At 37.5% G+C, this 25,442-nt stretch overlaps 2 long non-coding RNA genes across 2 annotated transcripts; one reads left to right on the forward strand and one right to left on the reverse strand.

The window, feature by feature from the left end:
* Nucleotides 1–2,250: 2,250 nt before the first annotated feature.
* LOC149912955 (uncharacterized) lies at nt 2,251–3,353 on the forward strand. Its single transcript, XR_016462282.1, has 3 exons — nt 2,251–2,408; nt 2,523–2,621; nt 3,159–3,353. It is a non-coding gene; the product is annotated as an uncharacterized LOC149912955 (long non-coding RNA).
* Nucleotides 3,354–13,069: 9,716 nt separating this feature from the next.
* LOC149912956 (uncharacterized) lies at nt 13,070–25,156 on the reverse strand. Its single transcript, XR_016461765.1, has 3 exons — nt 24,894–25,156; nt 23,455–23,487; nt 13,070–15,640 (listed from the first exon to the last, which is right to left on the reverse strand). It is a non-coding gene; the product is annotated as an uncharacterized LOC149912956 (long non-coding RNA).
* Nucleotides 25,157–25,442: the final 286 nt, after the last annotated feature.

The following is a 25,442-nucleotide window of genomic DNA, read 5'->3' on the forward strand; positions in this document are numbered from 1 at the left end:
ATTTTGTATGTATATGAGATGTATTAAATTATGTAGTTTTCATGAAAATGAATCAATGTGATTTCATTAGCAAATATTTTATTCAGAAACTCTGGATATTAAGTTGTTTGTGCCTACAAGCTTCTATGTTTCCAGTAGTGTTTTAAACATAAGAAATAAAGTTTAAATGAAAATATGGTTTGGGAACCTTTGTCTGTATTGTGTTTGTTTCCTAAGAATATTAACCATACTATTTCTAAAAATGGGAAAGAAAATACCCTAAAACAAAATAGAGTCAGACATGTTAGCTAATGTCCTGAAGTCTGCACCTATACAAATTGGAATCCTAAAAAGTCCTAGGGAGTGGAAGAGTATTGTCTTATCTGACATTTACTTTTCCTTTATTATGGTGAGACAAAGCACCTATATGTTCAAAACAATTTTCTTTACACATAAAACAGAATTTTTCAAGTGGTGTTTGTTTTGGCCATCAAAAAGCAAAATATCTCTGAAAGCTAGTCTATATTCTATTATTGAGTTCTAAATAGTGATAGATATAAACTTGGTGGTTGTGCTTCTGCTACTCCTTTTTTACCAAATGCCTGATGTTTTCACAAAATTTTCTACTATGGCACATAAAAAAAAAAAAGCAAGTATCACACCTTAACTTTCCTTGTAATTAAGAAGTGGTTCAGATAAATGAAATTGATAATTTTTTTACGTAGCCATAATTCATACTCAGCAAAGAGAGGAATCAACAAACAAACCTGAATACATATGCACTTTTGTAAGCATTTCAAACACTGAAATATTGAGGATTTAGTGTAAATTTAAAAAAAAATTCTGCTATTCCTTTCTTCTATCATATACATCATCATTCGTGGAGCACTACCCTGATACTGACACGGCACATCCTGCTACACTGGTTGTTCTACGTCAGTGCAGCAATTTGCACAACATAACTGCTTTATAGGTATTTGTCCATCAATTTGTTCTCATCAACACCACAAGAATTACACAGTTTGCTTGCCTCTGAGTTTTTTCTTTCTTTGCTTGCAATTTGTTCCCTTTTAACATTCAAAGTTATGAGCACATGCATATGAACCCTGTTAGTCACTGGCATCACACTCACCTCATATATATGTTTTCTAATTAATTCAAATGATTATTTAACGTAGAGAATGGTACCCAAAGTGCTGGTGCCACTCTGAAAGTTTTGGTTTTTACTATAATGGGATCTTCTATTAATATCTTGTAGGGTGCAGTGGATTCCACCTGTTTAGAAGAGGCAACAAGCTGGCTAACCTAGCGAGGCATACTTTAAAGTGGAGAACGTAGGGGGCAGGGTCCATGATGGCAATGCTCAAGCCATTGCAATCAAATGGAGAAGGAGCTATGACATCCGTAAGAGTAACAAATGTTCTTTAACTGCCTCCGATGACAAAAACCAGAAGACTAGCCACCTCAAGAACCTGAAGATATGCCTACAGGAAATCTTGTACCCCTCTAGGGATATCTTCACCCTGTTTCCTTGAAGTGCCTGTACACCAATACACGCAGCATGGGGTAGTAACGTCTTCTTCCACATCTTCATCAGCTCCTAGAATGAGTCTAATTCAGAGCAATTAGGAGCCTGAAGTATCTCCTGTGCAAGGAAATACTGAGAGACCTGGGACTGTTCAGCCTGGAGAAGAGAAGGCTGATGGGGGATCTCATTTATGTTTATAAATGCCTGAAGTAGGAGAGAAAAGTCAGTGGAGGTGGACTCATTTTGATGGTGTGCAGCAACAGAATAAAGGGCAGTGATCAGAAACTGAAATACAGGCAGTTCCATACCAACACAAGGAAGAACTTTTTTACTATCAGAGTGATGAAGCATTGGAACAGGCTGCCCAAAGATATTGTGGAGTCTCCTTTTCTGGAGATATTCAAGACCAATCTGGATGCCCACCTGTGTGACCTGCTGTAGGGAACCTGCTTTTAGCAGGGGTGATGGACCAATAATCTCTAAAGATGCCTTCCAACCTGTACTATTTCGTGATTCTGTAAAGTTCAACTTATGTTGGAATCAGAAGAAGTGCAGAACATAAAATAGCTCTGAAAACATGGACTTGGATACATCTTGCGAAGGATGCAGACGCGGCTTTAAACAAACTAGAATAATATAAGATTTCGTGTAGGTTACTTTGGTCAAGTGCTTCTGTTTATAATGAGCCATAATGGACCTACCATGAAGTCATAATGGAACTGAAGCACAGAGGATCATTTGTTTTTCAGTCAGAGGTACTTATGCCTCATTCAGAGACCAAGAAATGGCCCAAATGGATCCTACAAGTGCTGTTTTATCCCAGTGCATGAAAGCCGTGGATGACCGTGCCTGTCACATATAAGCTGCCACTGTATTCATTTTAGTAGAAAAAGCAGATGAGGTATAAAAAATATTTTTTCTGTAAGAATAAGAAAATCATTTTCATTCAATTTTAGACAGAAATGGAGAGAGCATCAAGGTGCTATCACTCTAATATATTACTGCTTTTGCTCAGTGATGTTGAGAAGAGCCTTTGCCTGTGATTCTTCCTATCCTTATTTGGTTCAGTTCCTGCTGTCAATCAGCTTGGTCCCCTGTCATGCATCAGCCTCTGGTAAGATTGAATGGGTTGTTAAAAACCATGTTGAAAGCAATGGGTGGAGGAACATTTCAGCACTGGAAGAAGCATTTGAAAGAAGCCACCTGGTTGGGCAATAATAGAGGATCAGTCAATCAAAATGGTCCAATCCAGCTCCCTATGTACTGCAGAGGGAGATAAGGTCCCTGTGGTACACATAAAGAGCATGCTGAGAAAAGTAGATTGGGTCTTTCAAGCTTCTGAAAAGGGCAAACCCCTTTGTGGAACTGTTTTTGCTCAGGGCCCTGGCTTCACTTGGTAGGTGATGCAGAAAAATGGGGATATTCAATGTGTATCGCAAGGAGATTTGATGCTGGGGGAGTGCAGTCAGTAATTTCATGTATATATATATTTATGTGTGTGTGTATGTTCAATGCTTATTCATTATTGTTTTTTGTTTGTATATGTTAAGCATGATGCAGTGATGTGAATAAGGGATGAAATTTTTGGCTATCAATATTCCACATCATAACATCATGTAGTGCACTGGGAATTAAAGAGTTAATGCTCCAGTTCCAGATGCCTGTCCCAGAAGAGAAGAACTACATACCCCAGAGGACTCTGTGTTCAGAGAGGAGATAAAGCCCTGGTAAGGTCACTGGACCAGGCTCTCCTCCCTGCTGCTCGACCCAACTGCACATATCATCTCAGCATTAGTGTAAGGCCTTCAGTTTTCAGACACTCTCTCTCATTATATTTGATTTATTAGCTCCAATTCTAATTATATTGTATTATATTGTATTATAGTGCATTATCTTGTATTCCGATATCTTATTACGTAAATTAGTTTGTTTCTCCTCAGACCATCACTACTGTTTTGTTTTTGGGTCCGTCTCTCTATCCTTTATCCCCTGTTTTCCCCTTTCCAGAGGCAAGGATTCGTGGATCCCTTCTCCCCACTAGTGACAGAACAGGGCCAAATCAGCCCATAAAATGTTGACAGTGTGTCACAAGGGATAGTGTCAAATGCTTTGCACAAGCCCAGGTATATGACGTCAGTTGGATGTTCAGTAACAGCACACAGCCCTTCTCCCTGTTATGCAGACAGGTACCTGTGAAAACAATCTGCAAAAAGCTGTAAAGTGACTATATGGTCACCTCAGCTGAGAAACAGACAACAAGGAAGAGAAGGCCTCTGTCAGTCCTCTTTCTCTGCTATGTGAGAAGAGGCAGATGTTCTCTTGCATGAGCTCATAGCCATGATAACGTTACAGTAAGGTCCCTTCTTTCCACAAGCCTTGGAAAAGCCTATTTTTACAGTGAGAATAAAATTTATTGCTCTGGAAGAGCATATTTAGATGCAGAAAAAAGGCAAAATTACAGGCAGACTGTGTGTGACTGTGGATGCTGAGTGTGGAGGGAAAATGGATTAGTGTGTTTTCAGTGGTAAAATTTAGGAAGAAAATGATGAAATAAAGAAGGAAAGAAAGAAGTGAAATACATATATAATTATATGCATATAATTATAGTTATCCATGTAAGAAAATCTATTAGGATATGAAACTCAAAGTAAGCAGAAGTCAGTCTCAACAGTTGAAAAAATTATTCTTAGTAAATTAAACAGTCTGAAATTCTGCCTTCCTCGTTTTCTTTTAAAAATATATTTGGCATAGTGGCTCCCTGTTTTTTTTCAAACTCAAATCTGAGTTTTCATGTAGTCACATTCTGAATTTGAGCAGCACATAATTGTTTCAGTCTTTGCTTTTCTAATCGCCAAAGCTGAATGCCACTTTACAAAAACTGACAAGACATTCCTCTAGAACAGATGATTATTTTCTTCGATTAATTACCAACAATAATTTAACAAGTCCAGTGATCAGAGGGATAAAGTAACTCTCTATCCTCTTGTGGAAAATAGTTATGCAGTAATACTTAAAGTATGCCTAGATTGCAGAGCTGAAAAATATCATTAAAGATGGATGCAAACACAGAATTTTATTGCTGAAAGAGCAGGGAAAAGAAGCGGTAGTGTCTCAGGCTCCTCTGTCCTTGCCCCTCCTCTCCCTGCGAAGAGCAGCAGGCTGCCTTCACCACAGTACAGCTGCATTCACCATAGCACTTCCTGAATACTGGAAATGGTTTACACAGGGGAGAAGCAAAGCAAGAAGACAACTCTGTCAGTAGCATCCAAGTGCTTTTACCCCTCCTCTAGAAGCAGCTGCTGCTACATGTGCAGCATTGTATGAAGGGAAGGGAGAGCGGGTGGTGCCTCGCTCCAATTTACGGGAGTGAGAGGAGATTCCTTTAATACATGTATACCCGATGGCAAGATTAAGACACAACAGGTCAAATGTTACCCTGACCAGTTTATTACAAATCCTAGTCACTTAGGGAGATAGGGAAGGGAAGACGGGTGATAGAAAAGATAGGAAATAAAAGGTCTTTGTAGGAAGCAAGAGGGAGATAAGCATGACTTTGGGTTCAGCATGGTTTGTAGATCAGTCCCTGGTTTCAGGAGGTTGGTCTTCTGGTCGTTGGTCACTGATGTTCAGTTGATGATGACGATGGCAACGACCCCTTTCCAATGGCAGTACAAATTTATTTATAAGTCCAAAGTGGTCAAGTTAGAGTGGTGAGGTACTGGAACAGGCTGCCCAGAGAGGCTGTAGATGCCCTGTCCCTGAAAGTGTTCGAGGCCAGATTGGATGGGACCCTGGGCAGCCTGGTCTAGCATCAAATGAGGAGGTTGGTGGCCCTGCGTGTGGCAGGGGGGTTGGAGATTCATAATCCTTGAGGTCCCTTCCAGCCCTGGCAATTTCGTGATTCTGTGAGTCAGCTCCTTTTGGAGCAACAGCTTCTGGCTTTTGGATCTCAGCAGGAACTCCTTTTGTTCCCATCTTCTGGGCTTTGCCAGCAGATAAGAGGAAGCATGGAGACACCAACTTGTATCTGGCCTTCACAGCATACAATGGTATAATTCCCCAATCTCCCATAGCAAGCTGGAATATTTGGTCAGATCTTCCACCAGTAAACAGTCCTGAGCACTCTCTTCCGAAGGCAAACAGCTCCAAAGAAATGCTCTCAAATGTAAAATTTTTCACACAGTGATGCCAACTGCCATACCCATCTCTCATCTCCTAGATAAGTCAGAGTCTTACAGCAAGAAATGCCTCAGAAAGCAAGCTTTGAGCCAAAAACGAAGAAAGGTTCAGACAAATGGGAGCAGACCTGGGATCAGCACTGCCCTGACATGGGCAAAGGCAAAGGCCTTACACAGAAATAATTTACTAGCTGAAAACACACCTGGTCAACAATTAACAGGTAAAGAATACACATTTATTTAAGTGAAATATTTACTTCTTGTACACCCTGATCAAACCAGTTTGTTCAGAGCTCTGCTCTTTCTTCCCCTGATGAATCTAGTCCAGCACATGATCTGGGACAGGCATATATGATATGTTACCCAAGTGGAATAGGAGCGATTTATATACTGTGGGTAAACAAGATGTTGTGAGGAGTTCAAAAAAGATGTGACCTGAATAAAATATACTTCAACTTCTCTGCACGGCCTCAACCACGGCTCTGCATGTTTAGAAGTTAACTTGTTAAAAGCTTTGGGTCATTTAGGCTACACAGCACTGTTCTAAACTTCCCATGTAAACTAGTTTACAAAAATCTGTATTACACTGCAATCCAGAAAGCATACTATTCTACACCATACAAGTGTGTGAGATAATGCATTTTTAAATGGAAGATAGTTGTTGTAACTGTTTAGCCTTTACTGTTATGATGTCTTCAGTCTGTTTTCTGTGTTTTCTTAAAAGCTTGAAAGTAATGCAATTCTACTGAATCTTGTAAGTTAGAAAATAAACTTCCATATTAGGACTATTTTCAGCAAGAGATTTTTAAAGTGCATTCAGTGGCAATTAAAATTTGAAGTTCCAAAGAAAATTAAGTCATTTTGTAGAGGCAGTATGAGTCATCCATTTCCCACACAAATATGTTTTATAGTTTGAAATGCTACTATTATGGTGTTTTAGAACACAAAGCAGAAGCTTGAATAGGAACACTTTGAGCTTCTCGTATTTTAACTTTCAAATACATTGAAGTATGTGCAACTTCCATTTTTTTTCTGAATGCCAGAGGCCAGACTCATTCCTAATTCAGTTAAGAATGAAATTGTTTCCATGTTTTCCAGTTTCTTTCCAAGAATTATGTATTTGGGAGTTGATGTTCTAGCAAACTACAGATTTGGAGATTCTGAAGAGTGTTATGGAGAATCAGAGAATCACAGAATCATAGAATAGTTTGGGTTGGAAGGCACCCTCTATATCATCTTGTTCCAACCCCCCTGATATAGGGACACCACCCACCAGACCAGCTTTCTCAAAGTCCCATCCAGCCTGGCCTTGAATGCCTCTAGGGAGGTAGCATTCACAAACTCCCTGGGCAATTTGTTCCAGTGTATTACCATCCTCACAGTAAAGAATTTTGTCCTAATATCTAGTCTAAATATGCCTTCTTCCAGTTTAAAGTCATTTCCCCTTGGCCAGTTACTACATGCCCCCTTCAGGTACTGGAAGGTCGCTATAAGATCTCTTTGGAGTCTTCTCTTCTCCAGGCTGAAGAGTCCCAGCTCTCTCACTCTGTCCTTGTAGGGGAGGTGCTCCAGCCCTCTTAAATATTTATGGCCCTCTCTGGAACTGCTCCAACAGCTCCATTTCCTGTCTCAATGCAGGGGCAGAGTCACCTCCCTTGACCTGCTGGTCATGCTTCTCTTGATGCAGTACAGGATATAGTTGGTCTTCTGGGCTGCAAGCACACAGTGTCAGCTCATGTTGAGTCTCTCATCAAGTGACACCCCCAAATCCTTCTCCTCAGGGCTGCTCTCAAGCCATTCTCCACCCAACCAGAATCTGTGTTTGGGACTGCCACTATGAGTACAGGACCTTGCACTTCCATAAACCTGTAAAGTATGGTTGTGGACTTTTGGGAAATCTGTTGCATTTTTTCTTCTAGAATACACAGGAGACTTAGGGAACATATGAAATGAAAAGTTCATTTCTCTATTTACTTTTAACATTCTCCAATAACATAGCTGTCATTTTTTCAAAATCTATCATCCTTTTCAAGTTCATAACATGCAGTGAAAATCTGTCTTATTGTTTTTAACACTTCAGATTCTAGTTCTTACATTTCACAATTCTCCAGGGCCAAATAAAACAGCTGATGTTTCAGCTGCTGAGTAGTGTCTACACTAAAGCAAAGACGTTTCAGCCTCTCTACTATCCTCTCTGCCAGCAATGGGGTGCATAAGGAGCTAACCAGGACAAGTGTCCCAAACTGGCCAAAGCAATATTCTATACAACATGGATGCCTAAAGGGCAAGTTGGCCAGGCTGGGTAGCCACTGTTAGGGGACTGTCCATGCATCAGTTGGAAGGTGATGAGAAATTACACTGTGTATCTCTTACTTTGATTATTTTTTTGGTTGTCATTTTTTGTGCTCTTTATTTTTTCTTTTTTCCTTTTTTTCTTTCATGTCTTATTAAAATGTTCTAATTTCAGTCCACAAGTTCTTGAACATTTCTTTTGTATTTTGTCCACCACTCCACTGATGGTGGAGTGAGGAAACTGCTGCGTGGTACTCAGTGTCCTGCTGAGGACATGTGCCCACACATTAATGCCCACACATTAACACAAGGCAAAATCTCACACAAAGACTTAGTTAGTCATTACAAACCAGTAAACATCTTAACTCAAGTCTGGTGTGGTGTAGTGTAGTGCTTTCTCTGTGGAGTCAGACATGCTTGAAGACCATATCAATATGTGATTAACTCCTTGTTAAAAATAAAGAAAAAATTGTACTTGCAAATCTGTAGGGATTGCTGATATATAACATTTGATTTATTTACACTGCTTAGATTTTTAAACATCACTGGTTTTTGTTTATGATCACTTTGTAATAATTTATTTTTCTTTTTTCTTTCTTCTCCATCTATCCTGACTTTGAATGTCTCCAGGGATGGGCTTCCACAACATCTCTATGCAGCCTATTCCTGTGCCTCACCACCCTTATCATAAAAAACATTTCCTTATTTCCTGTTGAAATATTCCCTCTTTAATTTTAAAACCATTTCCTCCTGTCCAATCACCACAGACCCTGCTAAAGAGTCAGTCCTCTTTTTTACAGTCCCCTTTAGACACTGAAAGACTACTCTCAGCTCTCCCGGGAGCCTTCTCCAGGCTGAACTACCCCTGTTCTCTCAGCCTATCCTATAGGAGTAGTGTTCTATCTCTTGGATAATTTCTGTGGCCCTCCTCTGGACACGCTCCAATAGGCCCATGTCTCTCTGAGGACTGAGAACTCCACATCTGAACGTAGTCGTCCAGGTGACGCCTCACCAGAACAGAGCTAAGGGGCAGGATCACCACCCCTGACCTGCTGAAATGCTAGGATATATATTTCAAATTTTAGCAGAATGATTAGGAACTTTTTCAGACAATGGACAACGTTACAGTGATGTAGAACAAAAATTCTCACCAAGAAAGTTTGTGACAGCAGAATAGGTGAAGAGATCCTTGTTTAATTGCATTTTTTATGTTTCTTTTCATTGGTTCATGGTTTTGTTTGTTTTCTTTTGCATTTCCAGATACGTAAAAACATATTCTGGCTTTGGTAGTTTTATGAAGGACAAGTGTGTTTGTACAAAAAATGATGGGAGATTTGCTGTATGAGAAAATGACAGCATTGTTGAGTAAGAATCTTAGTACTCTACGCATTCCTTTAATGTCATGTGGGGAACACGATTACTATAGCAAGCAATCTCAGAGGGAGATTAATCATGACAGATTCACAGGGGAAAAGAAAAACAACCAACCCAGAGGAAATGCCAAAAATAGTCATTCAATAGGATTGACTGCCTATCAAAAAGGCTTATCACATTGGTGGCTTAGATTTTTCTGAAAGCAATCTTTATTTAAAATTTTCTTCATTGCCATCTTTAAACATTCTAGGATGGGGAAGTATGTTTACAGGGAAAATCCCAATGGAATTTGAAGACACTAATACAATCTTTTTTCTTTAAACTCTTCTGGCAAATTAAATATTTTATTTAACTGACTGGATTTGCATTAGTTTCTTTCTCTTTCATTTAAATAAATATTCTTGGTGAACTTGGGAAATGCAAATCTTAACAGGGTTTGGGTTGGTTCAGTACAGTAAATGTCTTCTGTGTTTGTATTACACATATAATATGATCCTTTCATGCTACCTTGCTGGAGACTACTTTAATACAGCACATAATGCTGAAAGTTAAAGACCAGTTATTTTATTAACATTTTTTTGTACTACAATAATAATTGCCTATGTACAGATTTAAAGGCACTAAGATTTCAGAAGAAAGGAAGAGTCCTCCATCATTTCCTTGAAATACAGGGAATGCATGTAACTTCCTGCATATTATATTGAGTATGATTGGTACTCAGACAGAGGCAGAAGAATATTTATGTTTCATTTTTATTTCTGTATCTAAATACAAAGATTTCTGATTGGAAGTGTTATAGATGTTTTCTAATATGCATTGCGGTAGTTTTCTGCTTACCTGAAGGATAGACAGTCAGATCATGTTCCAAATTTATATGTAAACCCTAAAGCTGAAAAGATTTGCAGAACTCAAGGCCAGGAAAATGAAATCTTTAAAATTTCAGAGTCCTTCTTTTCTTATTGCTATTTGGGTGTCAGAAGAAAAAAAGAATTACTTCTTCCTGTTTTGGTAAAACCTGATTTTATTAAAATAGCCGCTTCTTGAGACATTGCCTTAAGAATAAATCAAACCTACTGTTTAATTCAGATTTTCAGGTAAATGATTCAAACTGCAGAGTAATATGACATCCAGAGATAACTTCAAGAAAAGTTCGTAGTTTTTTGTTGTTGTTGTTGTTTTTAAATATTTAGGATAAAGTGCCTGTAACATATTTTAGAATTTAATATTTTTTCCACTGGTATTTTTATAGTGCTCATTAACTTAAAAAAACAAGAGCAATACTGAAAACTTAGGTGTAAATATTCTGACTAATTTTATGGGTTTTATGTTTTGGCTATGATACAGCACAGTAGTATTGCCAGAATGGCTATAATCAAGGTGCTAAGAAGTCTTTCACAAAAAATGGAAAAAAAGAAAAAAAAAAAAAAAAAACAACCAAAAAAATACACACAGAACAGCAAGAAATAAAGTATCTTACAATACTTTTTTTTTTTGGACTATTTATTTAGGAGAGGATTATAGATAGGGTGATTGTATTTGCGTAGAAATCCTAGAGGTATTTCTGCAAAGTGCAAAGTAGCAGTTAGGTAAATGTTTCAGTGGTGAGCTTCGAGTGTTAGGTGATGGGTGAACATAGGGTCTTAAGGACTCAGCCAAGGAAGGTGCAGAGCTGTAGAAATTTTCAGGACAGTGAGTCCTTACTAGGGCAGGGGAGTAAACACGCCTTTGCTACAGAATGTTTAATAAGATTCTCAAATGGGACAACTTCCCCTGTTTTCCCTGAGACATTATCATTCTCAGATCATCAGGATAATGGCTCAGGGAAAACAGGGGAAGTAGTTAAAAGAGAATTAGCTGTCCTAGAAGCCAATCTTAAGGAATTCACATTATTTGTAAGCTTTATATCTAGTTTTTTCCTAACCTGATTACCTGCGAATGACTAAATACATTTATAAATATTTGTTTGAAAAATACTACCACTTCAACTCATGTCCTATTCAATTATATGCTGTCAAATCAAGCAGAGACTCAATAATATCTGACATTTGCAGAAAGCTGTGGTCAGCAAAGTAAGATGCTTACAGTCAGGAAGAAGAGATAAATCTGTGTGGAATATATTTATTACTAATATATTTCCTTTAATTTTAATCCACGTTTCCTATGTCTGAGGCCAAACAATGTTTTGTGCTGTGTTTAAAAAAACAAGTTTAATTTCCATCCTCACAAGAACATTAACCAAATTATATGCTTTTTTAAATAGTGTCACTGTAAATAGGACATAGGAACCTGATAGAAAAATTAATTTCCATAACCGGTTTGCCTGTTGGATAATTCAGCATAGGTATAATCCCAGATTATGATGTTTGCAGACTGCAGTGTTTTAGCTGAAAGGAAAGAAAAACAAACAGGAGAACAATTTTTTTGTTAATATACAGTATTGCTGATAAATAGGTTAAAAAGTTATTATGACAGATAAGTTTAGAAGACTCTAATTTTACAGTCTTTGCTTTTACTACTGTTTTGTGGTCAGCCAAATAAACCCAGTTCTAATGCATGAAATGGATGATTTGCTGCATTACTCCTCAGTTGCTTTAACAAAAACTTCTTAAACACCACAGTGAAAAATCACATCATAATCAACTTTGGCTAGACTTTTATCATATTCCAAAGTAACTTATTTCTACTTGTTTCATACTGATGAAAAAACTCCATTTTTTAAACCAATTTTGAAAACCTTAAAAAAAAATCAGTTCTTGTATATTTCAGATTCATTTTTCCTTTTATATGGCTTTGAGATAAAAATTTTTCAGCATACGTGATGTACAGTTTGTTGATCCTGTTGACTGATGACAGAGAGACTTAAAAATAATAATAAATAATAAAGTAGGTAAGGATTTTGGCATAGAATTTGTAAGTGTGTAATAAATATTGCCAGTAGAATTCTAGTGTTCAAATCACTGGGAGACCATAAGCTTTGTTCTAGTTACCAACTTAAGATAAAGAACTATTCTGACAGTACTGTGAACATTGCCTAAGCATTCTTACCATTCTTATTCGTTAAGATATACTTAATGAACTGAAGGGAACTTAAGTTTTATGACCACAAAGTTTCTGAATAGCAGCAATACACAGAAGAACCACTTTATCATATGTTGTGTCACAGTGTTTGCATAATATCAGCTGCTGAGTGCTTTCTTTTTTTTGACATGATTGAGAAAATGCCCTGTTGTTTTCCTCCTGCAATTGCTTATTCTGTAATACTTTTCTGAAATGCCACTGGAGATACTGCTCCTGAGGCAGAGAGCACACAAAAAAAAGCCTGTACATTTGACAAGAGAGCAGAACTGTTAAGGTAATTCTACAATGTGTCATTAGGAAGACACCCACTTAATACTTTAAAAAGCAGCTAGCTCCAGTTAAGCTGTGACGACATAGTTCTGCTCCTATGTATAGCATCACTACTCTCATCAAGAAATAAATCCCACTTAGTGCACTTACTGTGCTGACCCTGTTAGGACCACTGAACATCTTGCTGCCATAAAAAGAAACAAGTCTGTAAAGTGAAAAATATTTAGTAAATTTCTGAGTAGAATGATAAATATACTGTACTAAGAAGAGTTAAACTACATACATGTAAGCCTAGCAAAATCAAATACTGTGTATTCTTTTATCCCATATGAAATATTTTAGTTTCAGATTTCTTTTTGTTTGCTGATGATCTAAGTTCCTTTTCCAAGGCATATTTTTGCCTGAAGGTTTGGTAAGAATGAAGACACATTCATGTCACATGCATTACAAATCTGTCAGAGGGCTCCATTTTTATCTGGAACAAACAGCATCCTGTTCTCATGTGCTAGGCTGTACTTATCGAAAACTCATTCTGTTATGGTGAAGGGGAAATAATTGGTGAAACTGAACATAAGCCGTTCCTTCTTTTACTAAGTACTGTTCTGTTCTTCTTTGTTATATGGTACTAAGGCTGAGAAATATTTTATGTTACAGTTCTGATTTATTCTGAGTACAAGGGAATTAAGTTTAAAGCTGTACAAGTGGTGAAGCAGCTGCTATCTTTAATTTGAGTGCCTGAGAGATCTCGTAACCATATTGTAACATCATCAGCTAATAAACTCTTTGTCCATCAATATAAACCAAATAAATATTTTTATTAATTCTTAGCTTGAATAAATAACTGTCAGAAATATTTTCTTGTATTCTTCATGTCTACTGAAGTCACTCTAGTTTGTGATCGTTCCACTGGTTCAATTCATTATCAAAATTAGGTTGATGATCTCCTTTTTCTGAAAGAGTCACTTCTAGATTTCAGAAGTGTTGTGAGGACATATAAGAAGGAACACTAGGTTCAATGTTTTGTCATAGTTTCTATTTGCAAAAATACTTTTTTTTTTTTCTCCTTCATTTAATTAGGTGAGGCATTTGAGTGGGTTTTTTTATTTATTTTGTTTTTGTTTTTTTTTTCCCGCATAGCAATTATTTTATAAAAATGTTTCTTAGAGACTACCTACAAAGAAGATTGAAAGTAAGAAAGCTTCATATTTCTCAAGATTATGTATAATGCTGAAATTAAAGGCAGAGCACAGTGTTCTTTCTGGAGGGTACGCCTACTCATGTTGCAAGTGTCTCCCAGATTCCTAGGCAGTGCCCTGACTGGTGACACCTATAACTTCCCATGGCACAAGAAGAAATTTCTGGGTGGATTCCCCTGCTAGGCCTGTTCCTAAACTCAGCTGCTGCCTCTGCTTTTTCTCTCTTCTTTCTTAATCTTTCTCTTGCACTTTTATTGAGGAACAGTTACAGCAACATGCCCTCAGACATGCGACTTAAAAATGTCCCTATTCTTCCTTGAACTGCTTTAGGCTTTGGTACTCTGTACTTCAGAAAACAAAAAAAGGATGTTTCTGTTCTCAGAGTGCTATATTTGAATTATATCAGGAAAGAAGAAAGTTTCTTCTTTGGTTGCAAAAAAAAAGGGAAAATGTACAAAGTGGAAGACACACTAGAAATAAGAGTAAATAGCAAGGATTTCTCCACTCATACTTCTCTCTATTCCTAAACTCAGCAGTTCCTTCTTTCAGTGTGTTGAAAATATCCAAATAATTTATCAGGACTGTACATCTGATAAAAACAGATTTTATTCGCAGTTGCAATGGCAGGTGTCCTGCAAGCAGGAGTGTGCCTGCAGAAACAGTGTTACATCTTTTGTGCCCTATTACCTGATTCTTATCTTTTCCTCTCCTAGTTCCTCATTGTCTGAGTACTTCAGGTTCACAACCTTCCTGATGCTCAACTAAGCATATGGATACTGGCTAAACGTAAATTGTTGTTAGCTAAGCATATATTGATAATGATTTAACTTCTAACATTTGCTAACTCAACACTTGGCCATTACTACTGGACATCTGCTCATCTTTGGATAGAGATAAGTTTGGACAGAGGATAGAGGGGATCATCTTGATGCTGTTGCATCCCAACCAATTCACAGAGTGAGACAATCCAGCTTTGTGTGGAAGCCCTGGCTTCTTTGATGTCAGTTTTTCTTTTTTGCTGAGGGCCTCTTATTCAAACAGAATAGCCTGATGATATGCTTTCTAGACCATAATAAGTGTTTTGCAACATTTTTAAAAACTATTGCAGTTTTGCAAGCAAGAATTAATCATGTGGTTCAGTAACTAAATTTCTAAAATATGCTACTAAAATGTAAGGTATTTGTACATTGTCATGGTCTTGACATGGATTGTTAGGAACAAACATAGGGTCATACAACGTTTCCACCATGACTATTTTCCTCAAATACTGGATACTATTTTCAATCATATTCCACTTTTTACTCTCAGGCTTCGGATTGTCTTTGAAGGAATCTTTACCTTCACAGCTGCTAACATTTGTTCCCAGAGGATGGCGGCTCCATCCAAACATTTACTAATCCGTCTGTCAAATAGCTGACTTTCTGGCAATGCCTCCTAGTTGGTGAGCTTCGTTACCGTCTAGAGACGCGCTACTGGCCCTGCTGTCCCAACTGAAGCAACCAGGTGACAGTAGTTTCATTTGGGTTCCCTGTAAACTCCTTTCTTGAGCCTTGGAATTTCAATCATCTTCAGAGATTGAACAGTGGTAACAGTGATTCCCTCCTCCTCACTCTCTTAGATTTCTCAGTTGCCTTTCTCAGTGATGGTGGTTTTGGGGAGGGCCCTTTGTCTGGATCTTCCTCTACTTCCTCCGCTTCTTTCCATTCTAGACATGAGGACACCCGTTTCCATTTCTGCCCCTCCATCTGGAATGTAATTGTCAATATTCAAATCATACAACACTTCATGTAAGTACCAGGCAGGTGTCTCCATCAGTGCCCTTACTTGGTTATATAAATATACAGTTCCACAACAAGAAAGCATGAAATTAATAAGAGAGCACTAAGTTCCAAAAAACATAATGGCCTTTAGTCCCTTATACAACGCTCCTAAAATAAAGAACAGATTCATAGCTGACAGTTGCTAAAAGGGTGAAAAAAAACAAAAACACTTGGTACAGTGTCCAGAGTTTGGCAGACTGTCCAGACTACAATCTAATCTATGAAGGTCAAAGCTAGCTACCAATGCTCCTCACGTTTCCGGCTTAAAGAAATCCTTTTTTTTCTGCTAATGTTAAAAGCTTCAGATTGCCTGCATTCTCCACCAAATACTGTCACAGAGTTATCTAGATCAATCTGTGCCAGTCACAGGTGGCAGCAGGCCTGTAGGCCCCCTGACCCCAAAATGGGGAGGGAAAAGGGGAAGGGTAGGAAGATGGGAGCTGGCCCCAAAAGCAGAACAGTGACAATGATCTAAGGAGGAAACTAATTTTACTAAATTTGATATTAGAATGCAAGATAACACAATATAATAAAATAAAATTAAAATTGAGGCTAATAAATCAAATAAAATGAGAGAGAGAGTATCTGAAACCGAAAGGCCTACTTTGAACTGAAGGCACACGGCTGGGGAGCACCCACACACTGCCAGGCAGTGAGTGAGAGAGAGAGAGAGAGCAAGTCTCGTGGCTTCATCCCATGGCTTATCGTTCTCTCAGAACATGAAGTCTTCTGGGATATGTAGTTCTTCTCTTCTGAGAACCAAGTATCCAGAAAGTTGTCAGTCCACGGAACTGAAGCACTAACAATTTAATTCCCCACACTTTACGTGATGTTATGATGTGGAATACTGGTAACAAAATTATAAAACCGTGACACTACTTTTTCACATCATCTATTTCTAAGGACAAGTTACAAAATACAAATACATTGTGCTCTACTTCTTCAGATCAATTCCCCCGTCTTTGATATCTAACACAGAAACAACTTTTCATTCCTATAAATATCACCCATCACAACTACATGTTACAAACACGAGTAAACTATGAATACCTGGCAGTTCTGGACTCTCTCCTGTATATGAACTATTAAAAACTGCATCTTAGAGTTACAAGGCTAGAAAAATTAATTACAAATAAATAACTTTTGAGCAGATCCATATTCAAAGGTAGAACTATGAAAATGAATCATCCAACCTAATTAACTTCAGCCTTTTGTGTGTGTGTTTTTAAGGAGTTTCACAAGCAAATAGACCATCTCACTGGAAGCCTTGAGCACTCTTTTTTTTTTTTTTTTTTTAATGCTACAAGCTTGAAATACTATATGAATCTTAATTACTTTTTTTCCCTCGGGAAAAAACAGTGAATGCAGACATAGAGCATCATCACAGAAACAGTAGCTTTGAAGAAAAGTACTAGTAACTCTTTTCATTTCAATTTGAATAGCACAGATGCTTTACGGCTCTAAGAAAACACCATAGACATGGTTAGAGCAGGATTAAGTGAATACTGTTAGGGATTTTGCCTGGTCTAGAGATGATTAAGACAGATACAGTTTTTATATAAAACTGAATTTCTGACACTGTATTTAGTTACAAAATATTTAAAGAATAGACTTATCTGTGGCCAGAAGCAATTTATTTTGATATAAAACTACCTTAAAAAAGAAAAGAAATATTAGGAATAAAGCAATATCTACTTATGAATTACTGGAAACGCCTAATAGCTGTATGCAGTTTATATAGCATATTGTTATACTGTCATAATATTAGTAGTATGTTTTACTTCATTTTCCTTGCGTCTTTAAGAAAATGAGCTTTAAACAATTCACAACAGTCCCTGAATAGTCATTCTATTTACATTTGTAGCTGGGTTAAGCTGTAACTGCTTTGCCTCAAAGAGGAAAAAGGAATACCACAAAAAAGATCTCTTGTAGCATATTTTCATTTGATAACAAGCCACTGCAGTTCAGCATGCTTTCTTCAACTCCATCTATTTGACAGTGTAGAGTAAGCTCTGAAAAAACATCTGCATGTATCAAGATTCGTGGATAATTCTTAATCACATTTATCTTAGTTGGAAATCCCTTAGAAGTTGCAGTTCACATCAACGCTGAGTATTTCTTGAAATATTTTGTTTATAGGTAACTGAAGTAAAGACTTCAGAGTACTCTGAAGGTTTTTTTTTCTTAGCTTACTGATAAAAATGCTTCTGAATTATTCAGATGAGCACTGGGGAAACACTTCCAAGTATTGGCATGAAATACAAACTGTACTTTTATTTACATTTTATGTCCCTCAGTATCTGTCCCCTTCCTTCTATCAAAGGAATAAGCTTATGTCTGTCAGAATGTTTAGGAAAGGGATTCTTTTCACATAAGCAGGTCTGCCTTCATGAAAAATATATGGTCAGAGAGTTATGTTGTACTACAAAGAGCCAGCAAGTCCAGGTGTAGAGGTGCTGGTTCATGGCTAAAGCCCACAGTTCAACAAGACCAAGTGCCAGGTCCTGCATTTTACATGAGGTTTGTGAAAACCACACACAATGCTACAGCCTTTGGGCAGACTGGATGGAAACCTGCACACAGGAAAAGGATCTGGGAGTATTGCTTGTTAGCCAGTTGAAAATAAGCAGCAGTCTGCCCAAGAAGGCCAATGGTATCATGGCTTGTATCAGAAATAGTGTTGCCAGCATGACTAGCAAGGTGATTTTCCCCCTGTACTCAGATCTGGTGATATCTGAGTAGCATATTCAGCTTTGGGTCTCTCACCACAAGAAAGACACTGAGTCCCTGGAGTGTGCCCAGAGAAGGGCAACAAAGCAGGTGAGGAGCCTGAAGCACAAGCTTTATGAGAAGCAGCTGCGGGAACAGAGATTGTTTCATCTGGAGAAGAGGAAGCTCAGGGGGGACCTCATTGGTCTCTACAACTCTCTGAAAGGAAGTTGTGGCAAGGAGGGGTCAGTCTCTTCTTCCAGGTAGCACTGACAAGTGCACTGACAAGAGATAATGGCCTAAAGTTGCACCAAAGAGGTTCAGTTTGGATATTAGGAAAAGAGTGATCTTTTCCAACCTTAATTACTCTATGATTCTATGAAAATTGCACAACAGTTGAGACTCTGGATTTTCCCTAGAATGCACAGTTACCTACTTACTTACCAGCCTAGGAGCCACTTTAGATGAAGTTTCTGTATCTCATTTTCTGTCACAATTTCTGTCACTCCAAGCAGTCTTTTAGATTTGGTCACAACAGTGCCCCAGAGATCTCATGAGTCCTCTTTCCTCCAAAACCTTCTGCCCTTCTGACAACTAAGCCAATTCCTGTCTGCACAAGTTACCAAACTGCTTTCTGAAGTGCAGTGACATCTGGACTGCTGTCAGTATCAGCCTTCTCACCTTGGTGATTTCCTCTAAAAATATGCTCCCTAAAATATGTGCTGGAAAACACTGCTGAGAAAAGAGTCCCCACCTAGCAGCACAAGCAGCATGCATGCTGGATTCCCACCTACTGTTCACTCTCCAGTTACGTTTTGAAAAAATAGCTACCAAAGCTATTGAGGGTGAATTGAAACTTAAGAGTTACAATGTCAACCAGGGAGAGTAAAAAACGACTAGTTGAGAGGAACTTCAGCAACTAAAAATGTTATTTTACATAAAGACAACACCAATTTATATCATTGCTATATGGCTATTGGGCTAATTACATAACTTAATTTTCAAATGATAAATAGTATGAGGGTATGCATGAAAATGCCACTGTGTACACTTCTAACAAAATATTAAGACCTGTTTTTGGGTTGACACAGTTTATTAGGCTTTCTGAACTAAACAGTGCTGGTCCCTTGAACCACTAACATACAGATATATGATAAGGGTAATACCATGAAATCTAAACAGGCAGAGAAAACATAATTCCACATTTTAGCTGTCAGTTTGAACAGTATTAATACTTTGAAATAACAGCAATGATTCAACAAAGTCATTATTGGAAAATCAATTATGTTAGCTTTCTGTACAGGTCAACTTTTTCTCTCTCTGGTTAGTAAGACTTACTTATAAAAGTCTGATCATGCAGAGGGCTTTAGGAACACAAAAGAGACAATATGGGCCATTTGATGTGTAAGAGAGAGCAAGGATTTCCCTTTAACACAAGAAAGAGGACTGACTGTTCCTCTTCATACAAGTTTTACCTGAAGAAATGTTGTTGAATTTACCTAGATTCACATCTGTATATATTATATACATATGTGTATATGTATATAGTAATAATTTAAATGATGGAGTGGAATCATTTGGACAATGACAGTGGACCAAGGTTTACCAATGGACAAAAGTTTAAAAATATGGAATTGACTTAGAGATACTGTGTTATCTTAGAAAAGAAGGTGAAGGACAGCAAAGAGAAAAGAAATACTGAAAGATTAGCACATCATAGCAACACGTAGATCTCTAAAAATGTCTTAGAACAAAGACATTAGAAAATTAACAATTTTGGATAACTTAACTCCTAATAAATCAAATTAAAAATAAATCATATCTGAGATGTGAAAAAGTGTTGGTAACTTTTACTCTGTATTAATTTTCATTTTATGAGCTTACTAAATTCTAAAATTTGACCAGGCCTAGTACGGAAATGCTGATGTGTCTGAAGTGATTCCTCACAAAACATCTCCATATTAAAATTAATAAATAGATAGATAGATAAAGACACCTCTGCTTGCAAGGTTTTGGCATATCTTTTAAATGGAGCTGGTAACATCTTGAACAGTTAAGTACTACCTAGGATTAGGCTGCTCTCCATAGAGCTGTTATTTGGAGTAAGCTTAACTTTACAGCAGCATCTCCCAGACCAGTGTTTGATAGACTTCTCTTTTGTCAGCATAAGCTGAAGTGCAGGCTTTCTAACATGGTCCCCCCCATCTGTTATGATTCAGCCAGTAGTGATGAGGACACCTTTTAGTAGTGTTAAATTTCTAACCAGAAACTGAATTGATTCGCAGATTGCAGTCAGTAAGATGAATATAGTCAGCAAGGAATATTTTTCTACTTTTCGTCCATTTTCCTAAGGACATAATTAAAATTTTATAGGGTAGGAGGCTGTAGGCAGAAATGTAAGCTCTTCTTTATGAGTCATTACCTTGCAAAAGACCCAATCTTTTATTTGAAAGAGAGAAAGTCCCTTTTTCACTGCTCATAACAGTCAACTGCTTGTAATAGTCAACATTTCTGGGTAGAGTACCAACCTCAGTTTTGTGAGGTTGCATGTTAAATTCAATCCTTTCTAATTTAAGCTGTTTACATCTGCTGAACTACCTTGAATAAGCCTTAAAAAACTAGATTTTACAAGAGATTATTCATGCTATTATTAATATGTCATTAAATTAAAGAGAGGAAGTAGACATATTTGTCATATTCTTGTAAAACAAACAAGGCTATTACTAGTGGTAGAAAATAATGCCAAGCTAAATGTAAAGAGTAATTTAAAAAAATAAGATACTTGCTGACTTAAATGCAACTCAAAAGCAGAATTTGTTTAATTCTATGAAATTCTGAGAATTCACATTTTTTGGCACGTACATAATGCTCAATAAAATTGCTATTGGCACTGCATCTCTAAAGAATAATAAATGAGTTAGAAGTACATTCCTTATTTCCCATATATTCCTTTACTCCAATAGCTAAGACATTAGTAAGAATGGAGCATAATATTTGGGCAAGAGGGCAGAAATTTGTCCAAGATCACTCTGAAACTCAGAACAAGAAATTGAACTTGTCTTAGCTTTTTAGCCTCAGCTTGATGATCAGATTAGAAAATCTTTCCACCTCTAAAATAATACAATAAACCAAAATGTATTACATAGGAAACAAAAAATGGAGTCAAATACATGATTGACCCTGAAAAAACTCCACTAAGGTAACTGTGAGAGTTAGTTTGAAAGTCTACCACAACCAGTTTACATTCATCTGGCCATATTCCTGTTTGTCAAGGCTTTTTTTCTTTTATTTTATTTTTCTTCTTCCATTAAAGATGTGACATGACACTGCATTACTAGAAAAATATTTTTTAAATATTCTAAAATCTATGCTTATAAATGAAAAAAATGGAAGTATTTTATATGGATGTATTAAATGGAAGTATTGTGTTTGTGCACTGCAAACAGAAAGATTATCTTTCAATATCTAGGCAGTATTTTGGAACTGCATCAACTGACCTCCACTTTTACACTGTTTTTTTAAAGTAAGGTTAAAATAGGCTTTGCTAGAAAATAAACAAACCAAGCTATTACACGAAGATTCAGTACCATGAATATGCTTAAAAAAAGATTACACTACTGGGAACTGTGCTAATGTAGAATCATAAAAACATAGAAACATAGAATTATAGAACTTGAAGGGACCCGTGAGGATCATCGAGTCAACTCCTGGCTCTGCACTAAACCATCTAAACCCTGTTCTTCCTGATATCTAGTCTAAATCTGCTCTCTTCGAATTGAATGCCATTTCCCCTTGTCCTGGTGCTACATGCCCTTACAAAAAGTCCCTCACTAGCTTTCCTGAAGGCCTTCTTCAGGAACTGGAAGGCCACTATAAGGTCTCATTGGAGCCCCGTCTTCTCCAGCTGAAAAGCCCCAGCTCTACTAGCCTGTCCTCGAAGGGGAGGTGTTCCAGCCATCTGATTATCTTCATAGCCCTCCTCGGGACCTCCTCGAAGAATTCCATGTCCTTCTAGTGTAAGATGCTCCAGAAAACTGGACACAGTGCTCCAGGTGGAGTCTCACGAGAGCAGAGTAGAGGGGCAGAACCACCTCCATCAACCTGCTGGTCACATTTCTCTTGATGTAACCTAGGATACTGTTGGCCTTCTGGTCTGCAAGAGCACATTGCTGGCTCATGCTGAATGTTTCATCAATTGACACGCCCAAATCCTTCTCCTCAGGGCTGCTCTCAAGCCATTCCCCACCCAACTTTTATCATTGCTTGAGATTGCTCTGGCCCAGATGCAGGACCTTGCACTTGGACTTGTTGAACTTCTAGAGGTTGGCACAGGCCTACCTTTCAATCCTGTCCAAGTCCCTCTGGATAGCATCCTCTTCCCTGTAGGACATGAACTGCAATACTCAGCTTGGTGCTGTCTGCAAACTTCCTGAGAGTGTACTCAGTCCCATTGTCCACATCACCTACAAAGATGTTAAATAACACTGGTCCCAGCACCAGTTCCTGAGGAATGCCACTTGTCACTACTTGTCTCCACCTGGATACTGAGCCACTGACTGCAACTCTCTCAGTGCAATCATCCAGCCAATTCTTTATCCAGTGAGTGGTGCATCCATCAAATCCCTTTTTCTTCAGTTTGTTGACAAGCATGTGAAGAAGGACAGTGTGAAACATTTTGGGATGTGAAAGATGTATTTTAATTCCTATGATCTTAATGTCTTCTTTCTGACTGTGCCCAGAAAGGCACCATGTGGAACTCCATATTCCTTAATGACTTTGGTGCTATGAAGAATGGAGAATTCTTTGTCTTCAGTCTTTCAGTTCTTACGGTCTTAACTCAAGTTCCTTGTATTTTTAGTGACTTCGCAAGAGAGTGATTCAGGTTACTCAAGTTATCTGCTTAGAGCAAGATATCTTGAATATACAACCTCCAGTGTGCAGCATTAAGGAATAACTTGTTCAGTTTTAAATAATTTTGTAATCTCCAGTTGCGATTGAAATAAATTGCCTACACAGCTGTATATACATACCTTGGCTTGATCTTTTCAGGAAGGTCCCCAATACTGTGAAGTGAGGAAAAAGAAATAATTGCACTTCATTCCCATTATAAATCTTAACATATAACTGATGCTACAGAAGGATCTAAAACATTGAACTCTTGCTAAGTCTGCTTATCCTCAGGTGCATGCTGTTACAGGCTATTAGAATTAAATTTTTTCTCTTTCAACTTTTCCCAGAATAACTCATGAAGTTTAGAACAGATTTTCATAAATAACTGCAATACTAATTTCATACTACCTGAGGAAAAAAAATTGAAGCAGTTTGAACTCAAAAAAAAAAAAAAAAAAAAAAAAAAAAAAAAAAATCTGAAGCATTTAGTATTGTGAACAACATACTGGGCTTTCTTTGTCAAGTGAAAATAATTTATCAGTACCAAGGATTTTTGTGTCAAGGGCATCTAGTATCATTTGTCCATAAAATATTCTACCTATAATGGAGTCTTGTACTGGAAAATTTATTTAATTAAAGAAAGGTCATTTTTTAATAAACTAGGGGAAAAAACACACCAAATCATTTTTTCTTTTGTGATTGATGCAAAATAGAAATCCTGAAAATTTACCTCTCCAGAACTTTCATTTATTTTTGATTTCAATGAGAAGATTGAAATTTTATACATAAGATATGATTGTTTCCTGCTAAGGTTCATGAGCCAGATCAGTACAAGACACAAAGCTAATAAGGATATCTAGTAACTTAATTCAAGGTTTACGACCAAACTAGTGCCTCACAATGATGCTTTTTTGAATTTAAATAATTGACTTAATTTTAAAATTATCTGTATACATCCATAATGTTTTTGTAAATAAGTCTTTTCTAAATAATATTTATTGTTATTAAGTATGTTTATTTAAGGATGAAAAGCTACATGGAGACAGCACTGGGAGACTGCTTGAGCCTTGATGGACTCAATTCTTTTAGTTTTTGATTTTTATATAGATATCCAGAATCATATTGACAACATATGAATAGATGTAAAATCTGTAACAGCCTGTACTCTTTGAGCTGCCTTAGGGCAGCTAACACTCTTCCCATTTTGAGGGCACTAGTCTCCCAAAGGCCTGCCATTCTTTTCAACGAAATCTTGATAAAAATGTCCTTTCAGATTTATTCCACGTTGAATCAGGACCAATGCTGACAATTTGCAGTGTTTCTGAGAGTGACAAACCTGTGGTGTAATAGCTGAAGCCTGAGATAAAGGATACAGAAAATTCAAGAAAAGAAAGAGACACAGAAGATAAAATTCAAAGTACAGTCAATTAACTGCACCCAGGAACAGAACAAAACATAACAAAAGATAGATAAGGGACTATATTTTCTACAGAAATACAGTTCAGCAGCCTACAACCTCTGGAAGAGGACTCTGCATAAATATCTTTACAAAATATGTCACAGTACCACATCTACTTACGTGTTACAGGCTGCTGCTGCTGAGTCTGTGGAAGAGCAGAGACACTTCTTGACATTGTTCTGCTACAGGAGTACACTGGTTATTATGGTGCTCTGGGACAGAAATGTTGTCCAAGACTAGATTAAAGGAGTGTGCTCACATATGACCAAGTGCAAGGCTATATATGGATCTGCTCTACAGAGCAAACAAAAACAGTTCGTAGAAGCAGGTGTGCTCACCTGTGTGACTGCTCACTTCACTCATCCCCCTGCACCCAACAAGAAGACAGTGTTTCTCCAGCTAGTCATAATGAGTTTAGTTAAATCTGTGCATCTAGTTAATAGGTGTAATGACCTTGGCCTCTGCGGGTGGGTGTTTTAAAACAGTCAAATGACAGCACCAATATCATTAACTCCTCTTGTAATTACAGTGATCAAAGAAACAGAGACATGTTGCAGATTTCAATGTGGGTAAATGCTAGTTAATTTGTTTACTCCCCAGGATGTGGGGATTATCATGGTGATTTTAAAAGGCTTTTGTGTTTTCTAGAAACTAATTGGTTGTTTCATT

This window comes from Phasianus colchicus, chromosome Z, assembly GCF_987193195.1.
Source record: "Phasianus colchicus chromosome Z, bPhaCol1.hap1.1, whole genome shotgun sequence".
In the NCBI taxonomy this organism is placed as follows: Eukaryota; Metazoa; Chordata; class Aves; order Galliformes; family Phasianidae; genus Phasianus; species Phasianus colchicus.